Raw genomic sequence first — 24,228 nt, forward strand, 5'->3', positions numbered from 1 at the left:
GGGGGGGGGGGTCGTCGTCTCCAGATGTGTCCTCATCTCCATTAGTTGCGCTCCCACACAGCGAGGACTGCACGTAGTGTGAACGCCGGGTGTGGAAATGAAGGGGTCAGTGTGTATGGCTGGAACGGGCATAGGAACGATTACTCTGTAAATGACTGCTGAGAGGTAAAGGAGGTCTGGAAAAGGAGGTGGTTTGAGATTTTTGTCATCTTAATGGAGATAATTTCCAGAAACAGCTTCTGAAATGAAACCACTGGTTGGGAACAAGCTGTAGCCGACCAGTGAGTAAAGCAATGTTGAGGTACTTTGATAATGGGAATGGATAGTAAACAGCTCAATTAGAATGGCTTTGCTTCTCGTAGAGCTGCCCAAGACCCATTCTTAATTAAAAACATGTCATTTATAGCTTTTTCATTGACATGTAGTGCTTTTCTTAGGTTTACTGCCTCATTTTCTTGTCTGCTAGCATGTGTGCTACCAGTGTGTTAGTAATGCTATATGCCCATAGCTCTGCACAGCAGCCTTCAGGAAATTCTCATAGGTTTGTGTATTTCCAGACCCAGAGAGTTTGAAATGATGAAGTATTTCTGTAATAGGAAATATTCAGAAAGTACAGCTGCATCCTTTGGCATGAAATTTTAAAGTTTTGAGCAAGAGATGAACTCGGTCCTTAAACTCCAGGGCCAACCTGTTGCTGGGCAGACCCTACCTCGTGCCACCCCATGTTACATAGGAATGGCCGTGATGAAAGGGTATTCAGCTGAAGTGTTCTGCTTCAGCTGCTGCTCTCCTCCTTCCAACGTTTCCATTTCTGCTTACTGTGCTGTTTTCTCTATGGTGAGAAGTTGAGCTGCTCTCTTGCATGAATTACAGCTTTCTGCTGAGTTGAGTTCCCTTTGAGCTTAGAATAGGCCTTTCCTTCCTGGTTTTCAGAAGCTGTGGATCTCGGAGCTTGTATCGAGAGCTTGTGCCCATGGCAGAGTATTTGGCACTGTAATAATGCGGCTTATAATGGTCTAGACAGGACTTTCGGAAGTACATATTCTGTGTGTACACTTTGAAAGCAGAGAAGAGGGAAAAATTCAGACTTAACAGCTAGTGCCGTGTGGGATAGACTTACAAGTTTCATCTCTTCAGAAATACACTTCTTGTTCCACCTCTGATTTGATAAGACTTCAGCAATTGCAGTTAATCCATAAGAAATTTCATTTTTATTACCACTTCTTGTTATGGCTCTAATGGTAGGAGCAAATAATGGTCGCACTCTGAAAACAATCTGACCTGTTGGTGTCTTACTGGGATCTCAGTGGCAATACTGTAGGCTTATCTCACTCTCATTTGGGGATGTAACCTGAGGAATAACTGTATTAATTACTGCATTCAGTATGGTTTGAGTCATTTAATGTGGAGATGTAGGCAAAAATGTGCATTTTTCATGTGGCCCCTTCCTGAGTTGTATACTTAAAGATGAGGAGCATTGGTCATTGGAGGAGAACAGGAAAGTGTTCTGGGCATGTTTAAAGACATTAAAAGGAGGTGTTGTGGGTTGTAATTAATAATCACTTAAACGAAAGATTTCTTTAAGTTCTTATTCAAAAAATATCAGACTAGATTTGTAAATGGCATATAAAATGTGACAAGGTAATATCTTTCTATTCTGTATTTGGTCCTTACAGGATTCCATTTTTTTTTGAATTCTGCTTCTACTTTTGTCAGTGAGATATTACTCTTACAGTATCATTTTTCTATGTAACTCTTCAAATTATTTCCAGTTATAAGAACTAGGAAATGTGTCAGTCTATTCAACTATTAAAAGGGGAAGAAACAAAATAGAAGAATGATAGGTCATAGAAACACAGACTGTCCTGAGTTGGAAGAGACTTACAAGGATCATCAAGTCCAACTCTGAGCTCTACACAGGACCACCCAAAAGTCAAATTGTGTTTCTGAGAGCAGTGTCCAAATGCTTCATCAACTCCAGCACCTGGGGCTGTGCCCACTGGCCTGGGTGGCCTGTGCCATGCCCATTGCCCTCTGGTGAAGAACCTTTTTGTAACACCTAGCCTGACCCCAGACCCCGACACAACTCCACGCCTTTCCCTTGAGCCCTGTCACTATCACCAGAGATAGGTGGTGCACTGTAATGTGGGTGAGCGTGGATATTGTGGCTGTGAAAGGGTTCACTGGCTAGAAAGAAAATCAAAACAGTTTATGCTTCTTATCTGTAGTACACAATATTACTCTGATTATTAAAAGAAGGCAAGACCGATACATCTTAGTTCATCACTTGTAGATTTCAGTAGGGTAAAAACTGTTATCAGAGACTGTCTTATATAGTGTATATGCTGTTTGTAGGTATTTTTAAAATAAAATAAGGGCTTTCTAGAAAAAAAGATGCACTAATTTAAATTATAGTTTCATTCTGGAGCTGATCTTATGTTGCTGGGGGGAGACAAAGAGGGAAAGGTGGGTTTTCTTCCTTATAACAAGCAGAATGAGCCCAAGAAAAGCAGTGCTGGAAAGTTGCTCATTGTATACTAGACATAAAGAAAAGGATGGAAGCAAGAAAGGGGAACATGGGGGTGTGTGATTGTGTTATGGTCTGGATTGCATAAGTAGTCAAACTGCAGCATGAGAGGTTATTTCTGTCTTTCTGAGTAGAAAAAGTGTCTTTTTCTCTTCAAGAGTTAAGATGCCAAGCATCTATGCATTTTTTTAAGAGATTTTAAAAGTGAAACTGCAAGTTAAATTTGTGGTTTTCACCTCCTTAGTATTTGCAGAGTGTTGATGTTTTGAAAAGATATTTCTCATTTAAGCACAACTTCACTCTTCTGGTTTTCCAAATCAGTTGATTGATGGGGATATGGTTGGTGTAATCTGACTAGAGATTTAATTCCGTATTCTGTTATAGATCACGAAGACATCGGTCTGTTATCCAGTTGTCATAGTTGGATTGTGTTCTACTAGTCTTCAAGACTTTCATTGGCATTAAAGGTAACTTGTGACTTTTGTTGTTTTTATTTCTATTACCAGGAAATTATCCGTGTAAAAAAAGAACATACTGAATAACAGAAGCTCTGTGGGCTGTTCAAACTTTTTATAAACATGTTTGCTTTTAATGTGTAAAACTTAGAACTGCCACATTCAACAGTTTATAATGTTTCACAGGAAGCCGCATATTAATGATACGGAGAGTATTTTTTCTTCTAGCAAAGATTGATTTCTTAATTACAGTGTTTGTGGTATAAACTGTTGTGTGAAAGTAATTTTACTAGTGACTGATTTCCACATTAATGTTCAGTGTGTGTGTGAGTGCATTGTAAAGATTTACAGGATATGTGTAAGTCATATCAACAGAACATTGATTACCTACTATAGAGTAACCAAAAATAGCCATTCTGTTCTGTGCACTGCGTTTTTACCCTAGTTTTGGAGGAATTATGGGTCTTGATCTTTTCTCTTTCTTATCAGAGTAGATCACTTGATTGTAGGGAGCCTTTACAAGGTTGTTGGAGAAGTTCAGATGCCTACCCTCTGCTCTGCACATCACAGCTTCCTTTGGGGGTTGTAACAGATAGTAGCTGGACTTAAGTGTGTGAGATGCACTGAAGGCCTGACTTGTTAAGTTGATCTCTTGTGTAAATACTGATTGACTGTCACTGAATATTCTTAGAAGCAGGTAGATGTTCTTATTTTGGTTTGTTTGTTTTCATTCTAATGGAAGTAAGATACTGCTGTTCCAAGCAGTAGCTTGGCTCTTCAGAGACCTTGTGAAGGAGCATTGCAGGAGGATTTCAGTAAAACTAGAGGCTTTTGTCAGTGTGGGGCTGAGTGTTTTACTTGGTATAATAGCTACAGTGGTGCTCATTCTTCAGTGTCTTTATTCTTTCCCTGGATTTTTTCTGAAGAATGGTGTGATGAAACTTGTCTTTAATTTACTTAATTGTTATTAAGCAATGCAGCCTGTGTGCTCTGTAAGGTCACTGTTAGACTGTGGCATTGAGTAGCAAAGTAGGGTTAGCTAAGGACAATTTAAAAGGAACTATGAATTGCCTTGCTGCTCTAGGTTTGAATCTTCTCTTTTGCTTCTGACATTGTCTATGTGGTTTTCTGTTTGCAAAGCACTATTTCAAGAGAAATGCTCTATAAGAAAAGATTTTCAGTTTCCAGAAAATAAAAATAGTCTCTAAAAGAAAAGTTTGGATTCTCTGAAAGATCAATTTCAGCTAAATTACTTGTGCTGATGACAAAGCAGAGTGTAACCAAATATTTATTGTTGAAATTGCCCTGTAATTAGTAGTGTTGTACAGCTAAATGTAACACTAGATTTTACTGTAAATTATGGCTATGCCATTACTGTGGCCTAAGAAGTATAGGGTATAAATGTGGTATTCTTTTTAGGGGCCCGGATAAGAATTTGACTACAACATTTTAAAAACATAGTTTTTGTATTTTTAATAACATTCTTTAGTGCATATTTAAAATGCATGATGTGATCTCTTACCACAATGGAAAACTACAACAGCTTTTTCCAATTTGAAATGCTCTGTTATCCTGTGTATGGGATTTAAAATAGATATTCTTCTTGCAAGCTTCTGAATTGGATAATAGGGGGACCTTTACACTCCGACTCTTGACTCAGCATGTATCCTTCTTAAAATTAAAACAACATTGAATCTGATTATAAAGAAAAAAGCACTAGTTTCACATATATTCAAAAACTTACTGCTTTCAGTTACTTATAAGAGCAAGCATTCATTAATGAAATATTTTAGAATATATGGACTTTATCTTGCAAATACAAAAAACACAGCAAAATCATTTCTGTATGAAAATTTCAGTTTAGGATCTGAAATTCTGTGTTCAGTTTTCAAATACAGTGTTTTCTACTTTTTAGACACTGCTTGGAAATTAGGTATTTGTTTCCTTCGAAAGATGATTTCTTTTTTGCCCTTTATCTTCTCCTTTGCTTCCTTTCAAAGCTTTACTTAGATAATGCTGTAAGTGTTGCTGTTCTGTTGTCTTTCAATTAAAAATATGGCAAAATATTAAGCCTGCGTATGATTGATCTTCTCTTAGGGGACTGGATACTTCGTGTATAGTGTTTTGAGTCCTTTTCCTGGTAGGATGTTGCATTACTGGACCGTGAATCTGAAGCAAATCCCTTGTCTGGAGGGGGAGCTGGGCTGAAGCCACAAAGAAGATCTTAGCACAAACTTTACGGTTAAGTTACTGTTTGGTCTTAAGGCTGCTTTGTCCCCTTTCTAGTCAGTGCCACTGTACTGCAGTAATCTTTGACAAGAGGTTAGCTGCATAATGGTCCAAGGCAGCTGCTTGGGTCAAGTCTGAGGTTCCTACGTGTCAATACTACTGTTTCATCCACTCCCTTTTTAAAAAAAAAAGTTGCAAATGATTTTAGTATTAAACCTTCTGTGGACCTCTAATTCTCTCATGCTAATTAACTTAAGCTGTTGGGTGTTTTGACTTGCTTTCAGAGAATGCTTTCTTCTTTATGTGTTGGAGGATGTGTTTCCAAGCTTTGACGTATTTTCAGTTTGAAGAGAAAAACACGTATTTGAGATTCATACTCAATCTTTATTTCAGGATTCCATTCTGTAGAAAAGGTGAAACATCTAGCCATGCTAAAATATTACTTTTTTTGTTATGGTTGAACTTAGTGTTGTGTCATTCCAGAAAGTAAGACGTTATTTAAGTTTCACGGAATAACTGCAGAATAATAACCTAAAACATAGAGTGAATACTTCAGGAAAAATCCTGTGGGGGGGGAGGGGAGAGGGCGGAGGGAGGGTAGGGTATGTGTGCAAAAGTCGACATTATTACCTGCATTTTGTTCTTGTACTGTAGCAGGAATGACACTACCCTGTTGTGTTGAAGATGAGAAAACACTTGGTAAAAAAGGTGCTTTCTCCATTTAAAAAAAAAAAAGGCTCTGCAGAAGGGCTTACAGTGCTAGAGGGATTTATTCCTGAAAACTTAATACAAATAGTAAATGAAATCTAACTGTGAAGCAGGGTAGTAAAGTGCAATGTTTTGACTTGGAGAGAGAGTCAATGTGATGAACTGAATATCAAGTTTTAAGAAATGATGTGTAACAGGTAACTTGATACTGCATCTTGAATTGTACTGATTGGGCTAAAGCCAGAAACTTATTAGCACTGCACATCCATGCTTGTTTTAGCAAGTTAACTTAAAGGTGTATAACTGCACATCTTACTTTCATCCTTCTACCACTGCAAGCTCAGTAATTCTGACAGAATCAGTCTCAGCTAGAGGCCAGGTATTAAATGTGAGACAAATCTGTCTGAAGGAAGAGCTTATATACAAAGGATGGTGCCAGAGGCTGCTTTAGTTCTGGTCTCCATATGTATCATGACTTTCTGCTGCTTGTATTTTAGAATGCCTAAAGAAACTCTAATGGCAAATAAACATATGTTAGCTCAAGTATATCTTGCTGTGCTGACTTGTGGAAATCTTAAGTGATTTAGCTCTTGAGACATCATGAGATTTTGAGTATTGTGCTAAGAATGAGAAGTGTTTTCACTTACTGCTTGTGAATGGATTTTTTTTTTGAAAGGCTATGTGAAAAAATGTTTGTGTTGGCAGCAGATTCACTTAAGCAATTTGTTAATTTTATTAAGTCAGCTTCTTTGAGTCTTTCAGACCTTTTGTTCAGTTTTCCGTAGTTCTTAGGTTTTCTTTCCATTATCAGGCAATGGCTGCTATGAAGATGGCTGGAGTACTGTAGGATTCCCCACCTGTTGGAGCCATTTACAGTGCGCCTTAGATAAAGGGCAGGATGTATCTTGTGCGGTATCAAAAATTAGGAATGGGACCATGTGGAAACAGTTGATGTTTGCTGAACTTCTTAGTCGCTGTTACTGAGCCCTAATTGTCTCACTTGAAACATCAGTATTTATATAAAATGTTGATTGAGAAGATCAATTTGCCTGGCAAAAATGTGCTTTTAAATTAAGAAAAGACTAGTATGTTATAATTTAAAATGTCAAGTTATTGAAGTTAAAATCAATCTGCTTTCTTTTACTTCTGAATGATTTTGCTTGCAAAGGGTACTCACTGAAAATGCATGAATTCTTTCAGTTCAAAAGCTCACAAGGATGACTGCTTTTAAAAATGAGTCGGTTTTTTATTTTGTTTTGTTAAATGTTTGACTCCATTTATGTAGTTACCTTAAAGAGACTTTTCTGTAAGTGCTAGTTTTCAAATTCTAAGTGGGTTTTTATTTGTACAGTTCCCAAGGTTAATAGTGGGCAGTGCTGGCCAGAAGGATCAGTATATAAGCAGTTAATTTTCCTGTGCAAGACACTAAAAATGGGTATATTCTGACCTTTAGTTATGTCAAGAAGGTAAAAGCATGGGCACTTCTGGAAGAATGCTCCTTTCCTCTGGCTGATTTTCACTTTTTTTCTTGACTGAAGCTTTGTTTCAGATAACTCTGGTAATGTGTCTGTAGATGTTTCATAGTAAAAAGGCCTGTCATTCTGATAGCAATTCAAATTTAAGGAACTTAATGTTTACATTCTCTGAGATCCTATTTAATGCAACTTTTTTTCTTTGCTTAAAACGAACAAACAAAAACCACTTAGCTTCATCTAGAGCTACAGTGAAGTGAAGTGAGGACTAGAGCTGTTCCTGGCTACTGGTTTCTAGCAGGCACTGTTCTTTGAGATTCACTTTTTGAAACTTTGAGAGAAATATCAGGGCTCAGGGTTTCATGAAGTTGGTTATTCAGGAGCAACTGTAGTGGGGGAAAAAAGTTGTCGAGATGTAGGGTGGACAAATTACCTGGAGTTCACAGTGAACAGGAACTTAAGAAAAGTTATCTTATTAACATACTGTATATTTTGTGTATTTCATGAGTCACCATTGTAGGAGATGGCTAATTAATGTTTGTATTTAAGAATTTAAAGGTAGTCTGTTTAATGTGAAGCTGGTATTGATTTAAGAACTTGTTATAGAAGTTATAGGAAGCTTTATACATATACTTTTTTTTAATACTTAGCATATTCATATTAGAGGTCAATACGCCCTGCTCTGACGCAATTCTTACAATATTGGACTGTGCTTTTGATGAACTACTACTTCAAGGTTGAGGTAGCAGTATTTTGGTCAATGCTAACAGTTAGAGCAGGGATTAATTATCAGGAACTAGTGCAAGAGAGTGGGACAGCGCTGTGTGGTGAGTGCGTTAGCCTGCTATCAGATGCTACTTTGATTCTTGAAAGTAGCTCATCCTGATTTGGGGTGGAGGGCTTCTAAATGCTTAGGCATTGCAAGGGTATTTCATGATATTACTCTTAAAGATGCCAGATTTTGTTACACAGATGTAAGAATGTCTAATTTCATGCGTTTGGTTTTCTGTGGGGCTTTTTCCTAGACGTGTTCAGTTAGAAGTTGTTCTCTGGTAGTTGAAGAATGTAACTGGTACTTGAATAATTGTGTGGAATTTCTCTCATTTAGGTTTCTTGGTGTTCTGGTGTTTTGAACTTTTCCACACAACCAAACTATGTTTACTTGATTTCTCTACAAAGTTGGAAGACTTCTTTTGCAGTATATGTTTTGGTGTTTTTTTGTAAAATGTAGGAGAAACAGAACCATGAAATAACTTTGCCTGTCAAAACAAAGCTTCATGAGTACTAAATATTAAAACAGCAAGATGCTGCTGTAATGGAAACTCTACACATCAGTTCTCTAGTTGTTTGTTTGATGTTGTTTAAACAGTAAATCTTCTATTTTGTATAAGAAGACCAACCATGTTTTGCTGTGGGTTTTTTTTGAGGCTTAAAGTTGTAATTATTCCTACTTCTCAGCAGCGTAGAATAAAATTGCAGACTTCTTCCTTTAAGCATTATTTTTTCTGTGCGTTATCAGTCTGAAATGATGAATGAACTACATTGGCACAGAGGGAAGCATCCTCCTATAGAAATGAGTTGGAGCTGGAGTTGCTTGAGACACTCCTGACTAGAATTCATTGCTCCTGTAAGTCTGATGTGATGTGCTTAATGTGTAGAGTGTCTCTTCTGTAGTTTTAATCATTATCTTTCTTGCATATGAAAACATCGAAACAGCAAATTTGCCGGCTAACTGAATTGTATATTTTAGTCAATACTGAATTTGTGCTTCAAGTAGTGATACCAGTGTCCTTGGATGGTTCAAGTACTGTGGTCTTCCTATCAGGGGACCTTGAAAATAAGAATAAGGCCTTAATAAGAATAAGTAGGAGGATGAATATCTGTAGTGTATATAGAGGTTATGCAGGAGGTCTTTAAGTAGCTGAAGCTGGTCTTTTATTTGCAGCAGTAGGTGTGGTGTTCTGAGTTGAATTTCTGTCCCTCCATTTCACCTTATCCTCCAAAGGTGTGGTTCTCTGTATTTTCTCTCCCCTTCATCCTTTCAGCTCCAAGCCTTTTATAACCCTCTTTTCCCCCCACTTCATTTTCCTTTGTTCTCTAGTCTTTTTTTCTTTTGTCACCCTTTCTGTTAACTCTGAAGTAAACATTACTGTTTGCAAAGTCCAGAGCAACCGAAGAACTCAAGACAACTTTTTCTCTTCTAGTTGTAGCTAAAGAAACCCTTGTAATGAGTTCAGTGACCTGATGGTTATGTACCACAAAGGTATGCATAACTTTTTGTCTCTGCTGTGAGCAACAATTTGTTACTTGATCCACAGCTGGGAATTTCAAATGCTACACTACTCAAGAATGAAAGGCTGCTTGTTGCTTTACCTGAAGGTGGTTGCTTTCAGGTCTGAAATTGTAGCAGCCAGCTCTGAATTCTTTGTTTCAAAATAGGCAACATAATATTGCTGTAAATGAGATGATCTAAAGTAGGCCTTAAATCAACAAGATGACAATTAAGATTCTTCTCTTGCAACATCAAGTGAAGATGAATGTGCTCCAGTCCAATGCTTCTAACCTTCTGTTTTCAAAACAGTTGTTGTTCCCTTTATCTTACTAGAAGAAAGGGAGATGCCTTGTTATCTTTAGAGGTATGTTCTCCTTGCAATTTACTGACCTGTCGTCTTGCTTGGAAAGCACTGCCATAGGCTACACTTACTTCTCAAGAGTAAGCAGTTGTTCACATGACAAAACTGTTTTTGATGCCTATACCCTGCAGGGCTGGCAATTCTGTAAAGGGCTAAAATATTCTGAGAGGTTTCTCAGCAGCTCAGTGCTTTTCAACCCAGAGAACATGTGTACTATATTTGGTTCTATAGTTTGATCTCCTGATTTGGTTGTAATTACTTGTTCGAATCATTTGTATGCTTTGTTGGTTTGATACCGTTCTTCTAAATGCACTTGCAGGTTTTAGAGTGCAAGTCTGATGTTTTTGCTTTGTTCCTCAAAATTCGTCTGTTACTTGCTGCTGCGTAAGGTATAGTGATAGCATAGACTTCCACTAGTTTTCCATTTCTGACTGCCATGCTAAAAGAGTGTGACTTTTAGGGTGGAAGTAAGAGATATGAAGAGATGTAAAGTTGTATGGCTTCCACTTGCCCTGCTCCATCCCCTCTGTTCTCCAGTCACTTATATCTCCTGGATAGATGCTGCTAGATCAGTTAGGAAACATCTTTGCTCACTGTTGCTGTTGACTTAAAGAACGTACAAGGACTGCTTCAAAAGTAATGCCTCCTACTTTATGATCTTGGCCTGTGGCATCAGAGGTGGATGTTGGTGGTATGGCAGTAGAGGTTGAACCTTCCCACCGATATTCTGTTACGTGTTGTCGTCATGTGACAGATGGCAGCAGAGGAGCAGTCTGACAGAATGATGTCTGACATGGAAGCGTGTTTGAAACAAAGCTGTGTCACTGAATTCCTCCATGTGGGGAAGAAAAAAGCACCTGCTGACATTCATTGATGCTTGTTGAATGTTGATGGAAACCAAAGAGTGGATGTGAGCACAGTGTGGTGGTGGATGGTATATTTCAATAGCAGCAGCATTGGGTCACCTCCGCTAGTATGTATTTTTACAAGCTCAGCATGCAGGCTCTTGTTCATCCCTGGTGAAAATGCATAACTAACAGTGGTGACTATGTTGAAAGTTAGTGTTTTATAGATGAGAATGTTCTCTATTAACTGGTGTTATTGTGCTCTTTCCATCTGTTGTAGTTTGCATGGAAATAAAAAGGAGGTGTTATTTTTGGAGCATCTATGTATAAGAAGAAAAAACAAGAGTGTTAACTAGCAGAACTAATCTTTCTTCTTATCATACCTTAAGCTGTCTGACTTCTCAGTTTAAGGAAGTTGTCTCATCAAAATGGTTTAGTGACTTGATAAAATCCCTAGCAGCAGTTCATGTGGAAGGATGTTGAAATACAGCAGCTGACATGCAGGTAGAAGGCAGCTTTCTAGGGAGGGATTTCTTCTTGTGAAAACCATGATTCTTTTTTTTTCCCCCCTCACATAAATGCAAAGACTGATGCATTAAAGAGATTTTTGGTATGTTTTCTCTGGTGTTACAACTATTTTATCATTTTTTTTTCTGTAGCTTACATAAGCATTAGGATAGTAGAGTGTCATTAAATATGAGGCATCTCCTGACCTTTCAGAAAAGGTTGAGATGCCATTATGAGTGTCCTAAATCAGATCTGCTGAGTTCTTGTAATAGGATGCCAAAGACTCTACTTTTTCTCTCTTCCTCATGGAAAGTCAAGAGAATTTTGTTTGAAACTCTTGTTCATTTACTAAGGCAACAAACTGAATTTAAAAACTTAAGATCTACACAGGCTTCAAATGAACTTCTCGGAAGTGATTTATAATAAAAACTTCCAGCATAGCCTATGGAACTTTGTATGTTCAAGATTAAAATATCTAGAAGTTGGTATACTCAGTCCCCTGAGCAGGACTAAAGTGCTTACACTGTCTACCTGTGAACGTGCACCTGTGCCTAAATTATTGTTGCAGTTTTTAAACTGCCTGTTTGCGCTCAGATTGGAAGTTAATGGGCTGCCCAGCTGTGAGTAAAGGTCACCTTTTGATTCAGAATATGACACTTTCTTGTTTTCATACGTAGTGGTTATGATCCATACTTCTGGTCTCGCATGACACCATGCCCAATAAAGTAAACTGCAACAAATTCCCTTGCCCTTGTGACAGGGGTAGGATAGAAATTAGGCCATGGGTTGTTTGTAGTCTGAGGAATTGCTGCCAAAATACCAGAATGACTGTCTGAAGTCTTCTTAGCTGCAACAGTTGTGGTACATTGATAATCAGTGTGAACTAACTCAGTTCATATATTTGCAAAAAGCATTACAAATGTTTAGCCAAAGCTATCAAACTAGCATCTCAAGGGTGTAATTTTTATACATTTCTCTTTGCATTATCAGTTCAACACTTGCAGCAATCAGAGCTTCACAGCCTTCTGTTCTTGCTCTTATGGTTGCCTGTCTGCATGTTTGAGTTCAGAAGATTCCTGGGTTAAATGCACAAATTACTATGTGTTTTGAGTGTAACAGTGGTGGGATGAGGAGGAAAGCCAGAAGACAAAACTCAGGATGAGTCATTCAAGCTGAATAAACTGGATTTGGAGAGCCTCTCTCTCTAATATCAGCTGAAGTTTTTATAGTTAGGTTTGTTTCTCTAAACTTCTTCTCAGTAATTTTCTAATAAGTTTAATAATGTGATAAAAGCAGAATATGATGATGATTGAGGTATCATGGTCTCAGTTTGATTAGGTTATTAGCTGCTTTGAGGTAGGGATTCTAATTTTATTTTTGTGGCAGACTTGGCATGTGTCTTAGGAGAACATAAAAGCATTCATTTATTGACTTTACATATTCCTTTTTTGCTTTCCTTGGAGAACAGGATTAGTCATTTTTATTTGTGCCAGGAATTATAGAATCATTGGAACTGGAAGAGACCGCTGGATATTGTTCAGTCCAACCTTCCTTCCTGTTCAACGTGGGGTCACAGACACTTTTCCACTAAGATTTTGAATATTTCTGATGGAAAAAGTCTGCACAACTTTTCTTGGCATCCTGTTCTCAGTCTATGATGACTGTCAAAGTTTAGGGGAAAGAAAAAGTGCCCATTGTCTTGTTTTTTTTTTCACTCGGTATGACTGAGCAGATCCTGGATCTGTTTCCTTTATTAACCATATCAAATAGCAATACATTATAGTAAGATTCTCTGAGAAGGTTCAGGGCATTCCCTGGCTAAGCAATCCAGCTTTTTCAGCCTCTTCTATGTGTCAGATGCTTCAGGCCTCTTAACTGTCTTTGCTGGGCTTGCTTCAGTAGGTCTATATCTGTTCTCTAAAAGAGCAATTAAGCTGAATGGACCTGCAAATTGTTATGTGCCAGAAAACAATGTACAGAGAATCCAGAGATATCTGTTAGGAATGGGAGAGGGTCCTACGATTTTCTTTAATTCTCTGCCTTGTATGGTCTGTGTACATTTTGCCAATGATTACCTTGGCACTCCTTATAAGAACATAGAGTTTATATTTGGTTCTAAAGTCCATCTTGCAGGTTTTGTGTAAGATATTACAGATGGTAGTAATAGGGTAGGGAAGGATTAGTCAAAAGAGAACCAGTGCAGAAAACGAAGTCTGCTTGTGTGTGTGTGCATGTAATGTGCATACAAAGTTTACCTAGCTCAAAACTTGTAAATCAGTGGTTCAAAATAAGAACTTACACAACTTTGCTTCTAAAGCAAAGGCAGGAGATTTCTTCTCTTTTGTTTTACTTTGATCATCATTCGTACAGGTATGTCTTGAGCAGATGTCAGGTGGAGTTTAAACTCTGCATGTGAAGCACAATTGTTAAACTTAGGGCAGTTATGGACTGGGAGACATAAATTTTTCCAATTTCAGCTGAAATTTCTGAATTACTTTACCACTTTTTCCCTTCAGTGAAATCGTTTATCCATTTGCCTGTTTTTTCCTCCAATAATGGCTATGCTTTTATTAAAGCTGAGAATTTGCGGACTGCAAATTTTGCTGTCAGGCGACTATTGCTGCTGTGTGAACTTTGTGCATTGTTGACTCCTGTGAGCTTTTAAGTTTACTCAGCAGAATATATCTTATTTAGCAACTGAAATCTGTGACAGCTTGACATGACTAAGAAGTCTTATTTCCTCCTTTTTCCCTAGTAGGAGAAGGTGTTCACAGTAGAAGGATGTTGCAAGTTAGGGAAAATGCACTCATGATCATTACCTTAGTAATACTTAAGCTGTGCATGTTTCAGTATGTGGACAAATATTCTGTTAGACCTAGTAGTCAACTGTTTTTCTCCAGAAGCCTGTTAATTATTTTAAGAAATTTTCTTAATATGTTAATTCATTTTTAATTCAGCATTTTAACATAGCTATTAATATCTCCTTCATACTTGTTCTTCAATAAGATTTTTGAATTTACTGTTACTTACCTTTAGGATTTCCTTAAGTGTTTTCTTTTTGAAATCTCAGGTGTAGTTTGTCTAGAATTTGAGTGTTGCTCGTAAGACATTAGATTATTTACTAGAACACTGCCATGACATGGTAATGAAGAAAAGTGCCTCAGGACTATGCTACAATGCTGCATGCTGTTTGGTTCCTAGAACCTTGTGTTTTACTGACTGCCTTTGTTATCTTTTCGAGCATTAGAAGAAGTTCACCATTCTGCATGTATCCAGTTATTTAGTTAAAATCTCTGGGAAGAGAAAGCTTATAGCAAACTAAGTGCATACTGTGACTCAAGTACAAAACTCAGTCCTTCACAGGTATTTCTTTACTCTTCTTGACCAAGAGAGGGCCTACTAATAGCCCACAAAGCAGAGTGAACCAGGCAACAGCTGGGGCTGTCCTTATTCACCAAATAAACTTAGCTGTCAAATGTGTTTGTGAGTGTTTCATGAACAGTGGGAGACAAAGACTCTTTAGGAACCAAGGCCTGGGGGTGGTTATCTGAGTTAGTAAGAAACTATGGAATGTGATTGGTCAGATGAAGCGAGTGTTCCATGCAGAGAACTAACTGAGCTTCTTGTAAGCATGAAAGCTGTGTGATTTATTCTCTGGCTTTAAGTGTGTGGGAAAGAAGACAGTTTTGAAGTGAAGGGAAGAGGAAACTGTCCCATATTTATTAAATTGGTTTCCTATCAGGAAGTATGCATCGAGATTGTATGTTTGGCAAGCAGGAGTACATACTTTGGCACTTACTTCTCTGTTTGTAACTTTAACAGTTTGCCAACATTGCAGGCAACACTAGCAGCAGCCTGTGTCCCAGACAGTTTGGATTATAAATCCCAGTGCCCGCCTGCAGCCAAAGAGAAGGTTCTGTGGGGATGGATACTACTTGGTTTCCTTGGTTCTTTTTCTGTTTCTAGTGCACAGAGGAGAGAGGGTAAGGAACAGCTGGAGGAGTCAAGAAGATGGTTTTGGGGGTAATAAACCTCTGTGGATCCTAGTTGAATATCCTGTGAATATTTACTTAAATTTGAGCATGTTCCAGGCCAGTTGCAATGGAACCAGTCGTCTGCAATCAAATTGTGTCTGAAAGACACTCTATAAACCATTGTTTGAGTGCACCAGCCTCCAGAAATACAAATGACATTGCCTACACAAGCATTCCAGAAATTTTGTATGCAGTCTTTTCTTGCTTATCAAATGCAAAATATATCCTTATTCTTTTCACAAAAATACTAATCATATGCCTAAAACTTCTATGGGGCCAAACATTGTGCCATGAACTTCGGTTTTCAGTGGTCAGATGCATATTTATAACTTATTAAAAATAACATTTGACAAGATCAGGGATGAAAATGCAGTTAAACATAAAAAAAATTTTTCTGTTTTGACTTTGTGTTATAGTGATGAATGTACTATTAAAGTTGATTAGATATTTTAAAGCAAATAAAACTTCTGAAGTTTGAACAAAAGAATCATAGGATTTTAGAATGGTTTGGGTTGGAAGAGAGCTTTAAAGCCCACCCAATTCCAACTCCCTGATGTGGACTGGGTTGCCACCTATGAGCTCAGGCTGCCCAAAGCCTCGTTCAACCGGGCCTTGAACACTTTCAAGGATGGGGCATCCACAGCTTCTCTGGACAGCCTGTGCCAGCCAGGGTAAAGTGCTGGTAGACCTGTATGGGAAAGATTCAGAGGGAAGGACTGGATGTCCAAGATCCTTTTGGTTTTTAGGAGAGTTTTCAGGAGAGTTTGGTACCTCTTAAGCAGTTTCTAAAAACTCCACGTTGTGAATTTAAAAATGCTGAGGGCTTTAGAAGTCTGGATAATAGCTATAAAGACAGGTTATTTTTATGTAAACTAATGTATTCAGGTTTCTAAAGTGTTGTGTAAAATACTCATACTGTGTTAAAGTGGTCTTGTTCATTTCCTAAATTAGTTGAATAGAATACAGTTCTGAAGTTTTTTCAAGAATATTCAATTTACAGAACTGTTCCTTCTGTAAATAGAATGTGTTAAAAATTCAGATGCGTTTTATCATCCTTTTGTGGAATGAAGAGTACCAGATCATGGAACTTTATGCATCCTTCCAACTTTTATTTTTAAGCGCTATTTTTCTTTAAACTTGCTGTAAAATTTCTGATTGCATCTTTAATATTAAAAGGAACAACTTGTTTTTCAAGTTAATTCTTTGGGAATACTGGAGACAAATGTGTAAGGAAAACTCTGAATGACTTAATTGCTACAGTCAAATATATTTTCTGTTTTTGATTAAAATGTGGTGTGTTTGTGTTTAAGTCAGATTTTTTTTAAAGACAGTAAGATTCATCAAATACTAGGAATATATTTAGGATAAATTTGTCTTGAAGTGAAGTGGAAACTTGCCTACTGACATCCTTTTTAAAATACGTAGCCAATAAGAAATTATATTTTTTCTGACATAAATTCCCCTATTTTCATATCTTGTCTTGTGAGGAGTCTGATGATAACAAATTGTGGGCACTCTTAGCTCTATTTCATGTCTGTTAGTCTGCAATTTGATGTAAAATATAGCTTTTTAAGTTTGCAACAAGGAAAGCTGCAGCTGCAGAGAGGAAAAACTGATTACTGTGCATATAGGAGCTACTTTCTATCCTTCAGAAGAATTGGATTAATAGAACAATGTGTTTTTTTCTTCAGAGAGCACTGAAGTGCTGCCAGCAGAAGGACTGCTGAAATAACTGCAGAGTATTCTGTAGACTCAATTATATTCATCATATGCAAAGTGTTTCATATCCTATAAGGGTCAGGGTTTTGAATACTGCTTAGTCATTAAAGATAAAGAGGTATTTCTCTTTCATCCAGTGTGAAGTCTGAAGACTAACTTAGCATCTCTGCTGTGTCTATGCTGCTTCCTGAACATATAAGTCTAGACTTTCTCTGTGTAGTCTTGATACCTGTAGCTATCTCTTGAATTAGGGATTCTGAATCTTATTCTTGAGGACTCAGTATTTAACAACATGTTGTAGCTATAGGTGAAGACAACAAGTACATTACTATGATGTAGTTTAAAGCAAGTAGTAATATAGTTCATTCTTGTAAATTGATGTTAATTAGCAGGAAAGGGATATTGTTTTCATACTATAAAGGTTATAAAGACTTAATCTGCAAAAATATTGAACAGGCTGTTGAAATGGTAAGTGCAGAGCACTTAACTAAGACCATTCCTTGTTGCACTCCTTATTGAAGTAATGACAAAATGTTATGGCGTTCTATTTTAACTGCAGATCTGGATTTCCCTTTATGTTTTCATTTGTATGATGGTCTTGCTGGCTGCAAAAAGCCACTTTCCAAAGTGGCAACTAATCTCAGACAAAGAACAGCAATACTGCATATGAGCCTCTGGATTTTGTGGTGTGATTACTGACCGTAGCTATGAACAGGGTATTTGTATTTTTTCCTTTGAAGGAAAGAGGTAGGTGCTTTAGCCCAGCCTGTTTAGTTCACCTGTTATTTACTTGAAGAAACACAGATGACAGTCTAAAGAAGCTATTAGTCTTTTAGGAGGAGATCTGTTGCACACTTGAAAACTGTTATTCTATTTTAATAGTCAGGAGTTCATGAGAGTACAAAGGGTAACACTTCTACAGCCAGCTTCTGTTAAGACAGTTCTTATAAATCTTTTGTTGAGTCTTTGGCTGAGAGAAACTAGTACTTGTAAATACAGTGAATGTTAACGGAGAGGGTTTACTTTTTCCGTCTTTTTTTTTTATGATCATCTGCAAGTTAGTTGCTGTAAATGCTGTTTGGATGAAGTTGAGGCTTTGTGTAAGTTGTGAAGCCAGTAATGACTGACAGATTGTGGAGAATAGTTCTCAAACACTTAAGAATGAGCCTCTGGCTGAGAAGTGTTGGCAACTTGCAGGTATTGCAGATACCAAGACCACTATTGAAGATGTCATACATGCAGATTTCATAAAATAAGTGTGTGTATATATAGCCTAAGTCTTTGTAGAATGCAGGTAGCTGATGGCAGCTGTTCAGTCAAATGAAGTGTAGCTGTAAACAGACAGCTGTAAATGGATGAAGAATTTGAAGTGTAGGCTTGTATAGTAATTCCAAGCCAAACAGAGGAATGCTTCCTGAGGCACTTCTCTGAATTATCTTCCTGGAGCCTCCTGAATTTAGCTGTAGCTGGAAACAAGTTCGTTTTGTTTCAGAAGTAGTGATATACTGATTTTTTTTTCTTCTACTCTCTGTGTGAAAAACAAAGTTCAACTTAAATGCTTAACATAAACCCCCTAGTGAAAGCTGATAGAAGTGATTATACAGAAGTTTGCCAGACAGCTGCTTTTTTTTAATGTCTTACATTAATACTGCAGATGACGTAATGCCTCTATTTGAAAGGAGAAGGTATAGACCAAGATTGCCTTTGTTATATGCTTCTCTTGAATGTCTTTTGTCCTGGAGTTGATTTGTAGATTGGAGGGCTGGTAAGGTCAGCTAAGCTGCAGCCTAGAATGGAAGGATGAGCTTCTTGGGGTAGATGTTCCATGCCTTGTCAGCTGTAATGGCTCAGAGTGCTGAGACTGACATTTGCAGCCCATTCTGCCTATGCATCTTGCCCCATCTTGGGCTTGCTTCTATGATGGTAGCAGAGAGTAAGTTAGTAGCATATCTTTGCAATAGATCTTTACTGTGAGAGCTGGAGGCAAGCTAGAAAAGCTTGTTTTTTGCAGTATAATCACCTGTTTATTTTCTCCTGGCTGAAAATGAGTGGACTTTCATGGTAGGTTGGAAACTGGAGCAGAGGGGAACCAGGAGCACAGTTTGAAGGCTGCAGGACAAGAGTCACTGTGCAGTGAGGCTGGGAAAGTCACTGGGGCTCCTCAACTGTGGGAGGAAGGATGGAAGTGAGAGCTTGTGCTGTTGCTGTGGTGAAAATGAATTGGACTGGAAAAAGTTACATCTTATCAGTCCCACTGAGTCCTTAAATTGCTCAGTCCTCACTCTATCCCTTTGTGTGCTGCTCTGTCCATAAGCCAGCAAATGAGCTGAATGATTAATAGTCTTACCCGCATGACTGGTGCCTTAACAGGACAGACAAATCTTAAAAATGTAAGTATCAGCTATATTTAAGCCTCTTTGCGACTTGTTTTCGGAAAATGTATTTATAGTAAGTAATATCATGCATCTCTTCTGACAGGCTTGTTTTTCTTTATATGCTGGGAATTAATAGGAAACGAAGATGATAGAAATAGGAGAAGAGGTAGAAGGAATATTGAAAAGGTTTGGTGTTTCAGTAATGTGTACAACACTTAAAGCTAAGGTAATTTGAGAAATGTGGTGTTTGACCTATGAAAGTGTTCTAGCTTGCTGTTGAAATCGGATGAACTAGCCAAACCAGTAAATCAACTGTGCAGAAAACACACTATTTTCAAAAGTTCTCGTTTAACACATACTTCATAAATCAAATATGTTAACTAGAACAAACTCTAATTAAAAAAAAAATTGAAAGCAGAATTTGTTTAATATGAGAATGGCGGTAGTCTTGACAATAGAAAACTTGTCTGCTACTAAAAAATCTACGTGTTAAACTTGCCCTTTCCAGTATTTCTGGAGAACCTGAATGTTCGTCTTTTAAAAACAGTTTTCTACTTGTTCTATTGTATAACTATCTGAAGAGAATTTATTTAATGTTTATTGTATGTGCATGTTACAAGTATATAAGTCTTGAGGTTGTCTTGACAATGAATTCTGAAATGAACAAATTCATCCACTGTAACTTTTAGTGCATGTAGTACCATAAAAAGATACTTCTCAGTTTTAACAATACCGCATACCTCAAACTAATTATATTTACTTCAGTATGTTTCAAAAGCAACCTCGGGTTTGGTATGTTGCAGAATTAGACTCGGTGAAGCAAGGTGCTGTGTGATCCAAGATAGAATATCATTTTCTTGAGTGCTTTGCTTCTATGAAATAATGTGAGATATTTCTTACGTAATGTGAAATAATATGAAATAATCCTTTCAGTACTCAAAGGGAGCATATAAACAGGAGGGGGAACAACTGTTTACGTGGGTTGATAGTGATAGGACAAGGGGGAATGGTTTTACACTGAGACAGGGGAGGTGTAGGTTAGATATTAGGAGGAAGTTTTTCACACAGAGGGTGGTGATGCACTGGAACAGGTTGCCCAGGGAGGTTGTGGATGCCCCGTCCCTGGAGGCATTCAAGGCCAGGCTGGATGTGGCTCTGGGCAGGCTGGGCTAGTGGCTGGCGACACTGCCCGTGGCAGGGGGGTTGAAACTAGATGATGATTGAGGTCCTTTTCAACCCAGGCCCTTCTATGATTTTATGGTTTCACTGCCTTGTATAGACCAATACGAATGCTTACATTGTACCAATTGATAAGAATTTTGCAACTAAAATGAGTCTCCAAATCAACATTTTAAAACAGATCTAGTCACTTCCTTCTTTAGTTCTTGCTATAAGTATTCCTTTAATTATTCTGAAGAATATGGGCTCTCTGATAGCCTGATAAATGACAGATAACTTGAAAGGGGAGCTACTCATAAGCCTCCAGAAGGTATTTTTGCTGTAGTTGCAGGCTGGCTGTGACCATGTTATACTGCTCAAGTAGCGCAGTGGAGTTAGGCTTTTAGAAGTCTTATAAAAATTGTGGACTTTCACTGAAGTTGACAGAGGCATGTCTGAAAAATGACTATAAATTTAAGATTTAATTCTGAGACTTAAGACTTCCGTAGAAGTAAAAACTGGGAGTTTATAATTGATATGTTAAATAAGGGGTATATAGTACAGAATCTGGCTGCTAGTGTTCCTTTCTGACACAAAACACCTTCTAGATCAGAGAAACAGCAGTGGTACAAAATCAAAGTTTTCATTTTTCTTAAATGAAGAGATGCTGATTTAGAAGAGAAACCTGATAGCTTAATTTTCTGGATATTTGCTGCTTGCTTTTGTGTTTTTTTATTCCTTTGATTTCTTTAGAACTCAAATCTATTAGTCTAAAAAGTGGTGGAATTGCGATTTCATGCATTAGTCCAAATGTTTGCTTCTGAATTAGAGATTCTAACAGTCTTAGTGTGTTTGCTGGTGTTTGCTTTTTAAGGTGGTAGTGTGGCTGACCTAATTGGATAGTAAATGCCAGCTTTTGTTTTCAGCTTTTCTGAGTTCTTGTCAGACTTTAAAAATTGAATGCTGATTGAAAAATTACTTCTCATTGACTTCTTTAAAAAAATTTAACAATAGTAACCTTTGGAGCCTGAAAAATTTCCCTGTATAAAAAAGAAAAAAAAAAAGCATTGGCTTGAATTAAAATAACTTCAGGTAGTGGTATTACTGTTTTGAACCCCGAAGGCTGAATGGTATTTGTAGCTGTATTAGTCTTTTTGTTGTATTACTCTTTTTCACTCACTTTTTGAGGGTTTTTTTGTATGTTACTTCCAGTTAATTGGAAAAAGTTATTTCATGATATCAAGGGCTTCCAGAGGATAAACTAAATATCTTTCAGTGCAGGAAAAAACATGATACTACAGTCTTTATGCATATATATACTTTGTTAGGCATCTCTGGTACACTGTAGATTTCTTGTGGAAGTCATTTAACTACTTTTTACAATGAAAGTTAAGCTAAAAGTATAGTTTTTTCCTAATAGCCACCAATCTACTTCAAGGTGAAAATTACCTAAGCAGCTACCCAGTATGTTGGGTCTATTAATTAACTAGATTGCATTATATTAAGTGATTAAACCTCCATATGGAGGATTAATTGTACTCTAACTCATATTCATATGTTATTGCACTGAACAAGAAACTTCTGATTTGGTCTGGAAATCTTTTTATGGCCACATCAGGTATTTCTGTAATCCCTATATATTGTGAGAACTGCATTGCTGTTTTTTGTCTGGTAAATTGTAGAATAAATTGTAGAGAGAAATCTTAAAAAGGGAATGGACAACGGAACAGTAAGGAGTGGGATACTGTGTGGGTGTTACACATATGGCACAAAAAGAGGCAGGTTTTCATTATTTACTGTATGTGAAATATTCTTCTTCAATCATTGAGTTTCTACAACTATTGGATAAAAATTCCTACAAAGATCTAGGATTTATGATGATTGGAATGACTTCCTCTTTAATATTTGCTATAGCAGACAGGAATTTGTATGAAACCCTATGTAGGAGGTTATTTCCTGTGGAGCCATTGGATGGATTGGAGAGAGAATGCAGCAATATGCATATGTGCAAGCCCTCATATTTTAATTTAAAAAGTGTGTGTGGATGTTGCTCTCATGTATAGACTATATGGAAATCTTCAATGTTCTGGTATCTACTCATACATAAAATATTATGTAGCAAAGTCTCAATCTTTTAGCGCTATCTCATTGCTACTACTGATATTACTTGCATGTTTTCACTAACTTGATTGTGTAGGTAGGGCTTGTTAAATGTATGCAGCTGTATTAATCTGGCTTGCTGTTTTGCAGCTTCTGACAAGTGCATAGGCTTGGAAGTTGCAAGTTACTGTAGCTTCTGTATCTCTCAATAACTCCTACACTTCTGATGACTTCTGGTCTTGCAGCATCAGCAGCTGGTGCTGCTTGTGTTAGTTATCTTGCATCCTGTGAGCTACTATAATGATATCAAGATGTCACTTTCTTCCATGAGCACCTGAATTGAACATCGTTACTGTTATTGTAATTCAAGTTTTAACATTAAATTACAAGTTAATTAGCCCACTTGCTAAGCATATGTTGAAGTAAACAGTAGGACTATGGTTTGAAGGCTTCCTTTTGTTTCTCCTGTGAGAACAGCATGAAAGACTGAGACTTGTAGATTCAGCCTATGGATAACTGGGGAAAAAAGCAACTTGCTTGTGAAGCAAACTTTCCAGCAGCTCTGTAATGGATCTCTCGTGTCTGATGCGTGTGACTGTGTTGCTCATAAATTGACCATGCCTGAGTGCGCTGATGATAAAATAAATGAGTGGATTATTTTTTCACAATAGGCTATTATGACTGACAGTGATTAAATTATGAGAGATTGCAGAACACATTCTTTGAATGGCTACAAAGAAATTCTTTTCAAAGCTGCAGAGAGAGTACATTAAGCTTTTATGCTCCTATTCTAAAAGAGTCAAAGGAGATGCTGAGCACTAGTGACAGCAATGCACGTTGACAGAGTGCTACTCTCAGTTTTGGTGGGAATTACGATGTCTGAATTGTTAGCTGTTAGAACTGAAATAGGATCCTGAGTCATCAAGTATTTAAGCGCATCATCTGTTTCAAGACCTTTGCAAGTGCCACTATAAGGTGGGTTTAGTTTTCCATATTAGTACTCTTCTTGGAAAGTGGCTTCAAAATCTTATTCATTTGTTGTATGGGAAAACATCCTATTTCTGGACTAACTGTATTAAATACAATTTTATACCCTTTCGTCTGTGCATGAGAATTTCTCAATTAAGCCTTTTACAACATCTTTGCACTGTTAGTGTTCTACTATGTTATTGTGTAGTTTCAGGGGGTGTGTGGGAGAGAAGATTCATCCAATGGTATGAGAATCTGAGCTATATCTAGTGCTAATTTTTTCTTTGTACAAATAGTCTTTGTATTTAAGTTAAAATAAAATTTAAAAAAAATTATTTTTGTGACAGCTGGTGGAAAAGCAGCTGTTCTTAACTAACAGGCTTCTAGAGGCATTTTTTGTACTTAAATTTATAGGATATGACAGTTCTTTATTTAATGCCCAAGATTTCTGCAGTAACTTATGCTGTTCTTTAACTATGAATGTTTTGTCAGTAGAT

General features: G+C 37.4%; 1 protein-coding gene across 10 annotated transcripts in view; it reads left to right on the forward strand.

Moving 5' to 3' along the window:
• The window catches only part of EPB41L2 (erythrocyte membrane protein band 4.1 like 2), a 105,117-nt gene continuing 80,889 nt past the window's right edge, over window positions 1–24,228 (forward strand). For 9 of the 10 annotated variants that reach the window (XM_021390588.1, XM_021390578.1, XM_021390581.1 and 6 more), the window contains exons 1-2: window positions 1–105; window positions 2,912–2,994. The gene's annotated coding sequence lies outside the window, so the exon portion shown is untranslated. Of the gene's footprint in view, window positions 106–2,911; window positions 2,995–19,395; window positions 19,520–24,228 lie in introns of those variants that run through there. The other variant, XM_021390579.1, reaches the window with a different exon arrangement.

This window comes from Numida meleagris, chromosome 3 (genome assembly GCF_002078875.1).
Source record: "Numida meleagris isolate 19003 breed g44 Domestic line chromosome 3, NumMel1.0, whole genome shotgun sequence".
Lineage (NCBI taxonomy): Eukaryota > Metazoa > Chordata > Aves > Galliformes > Numididae > Numida > Numida meleagris.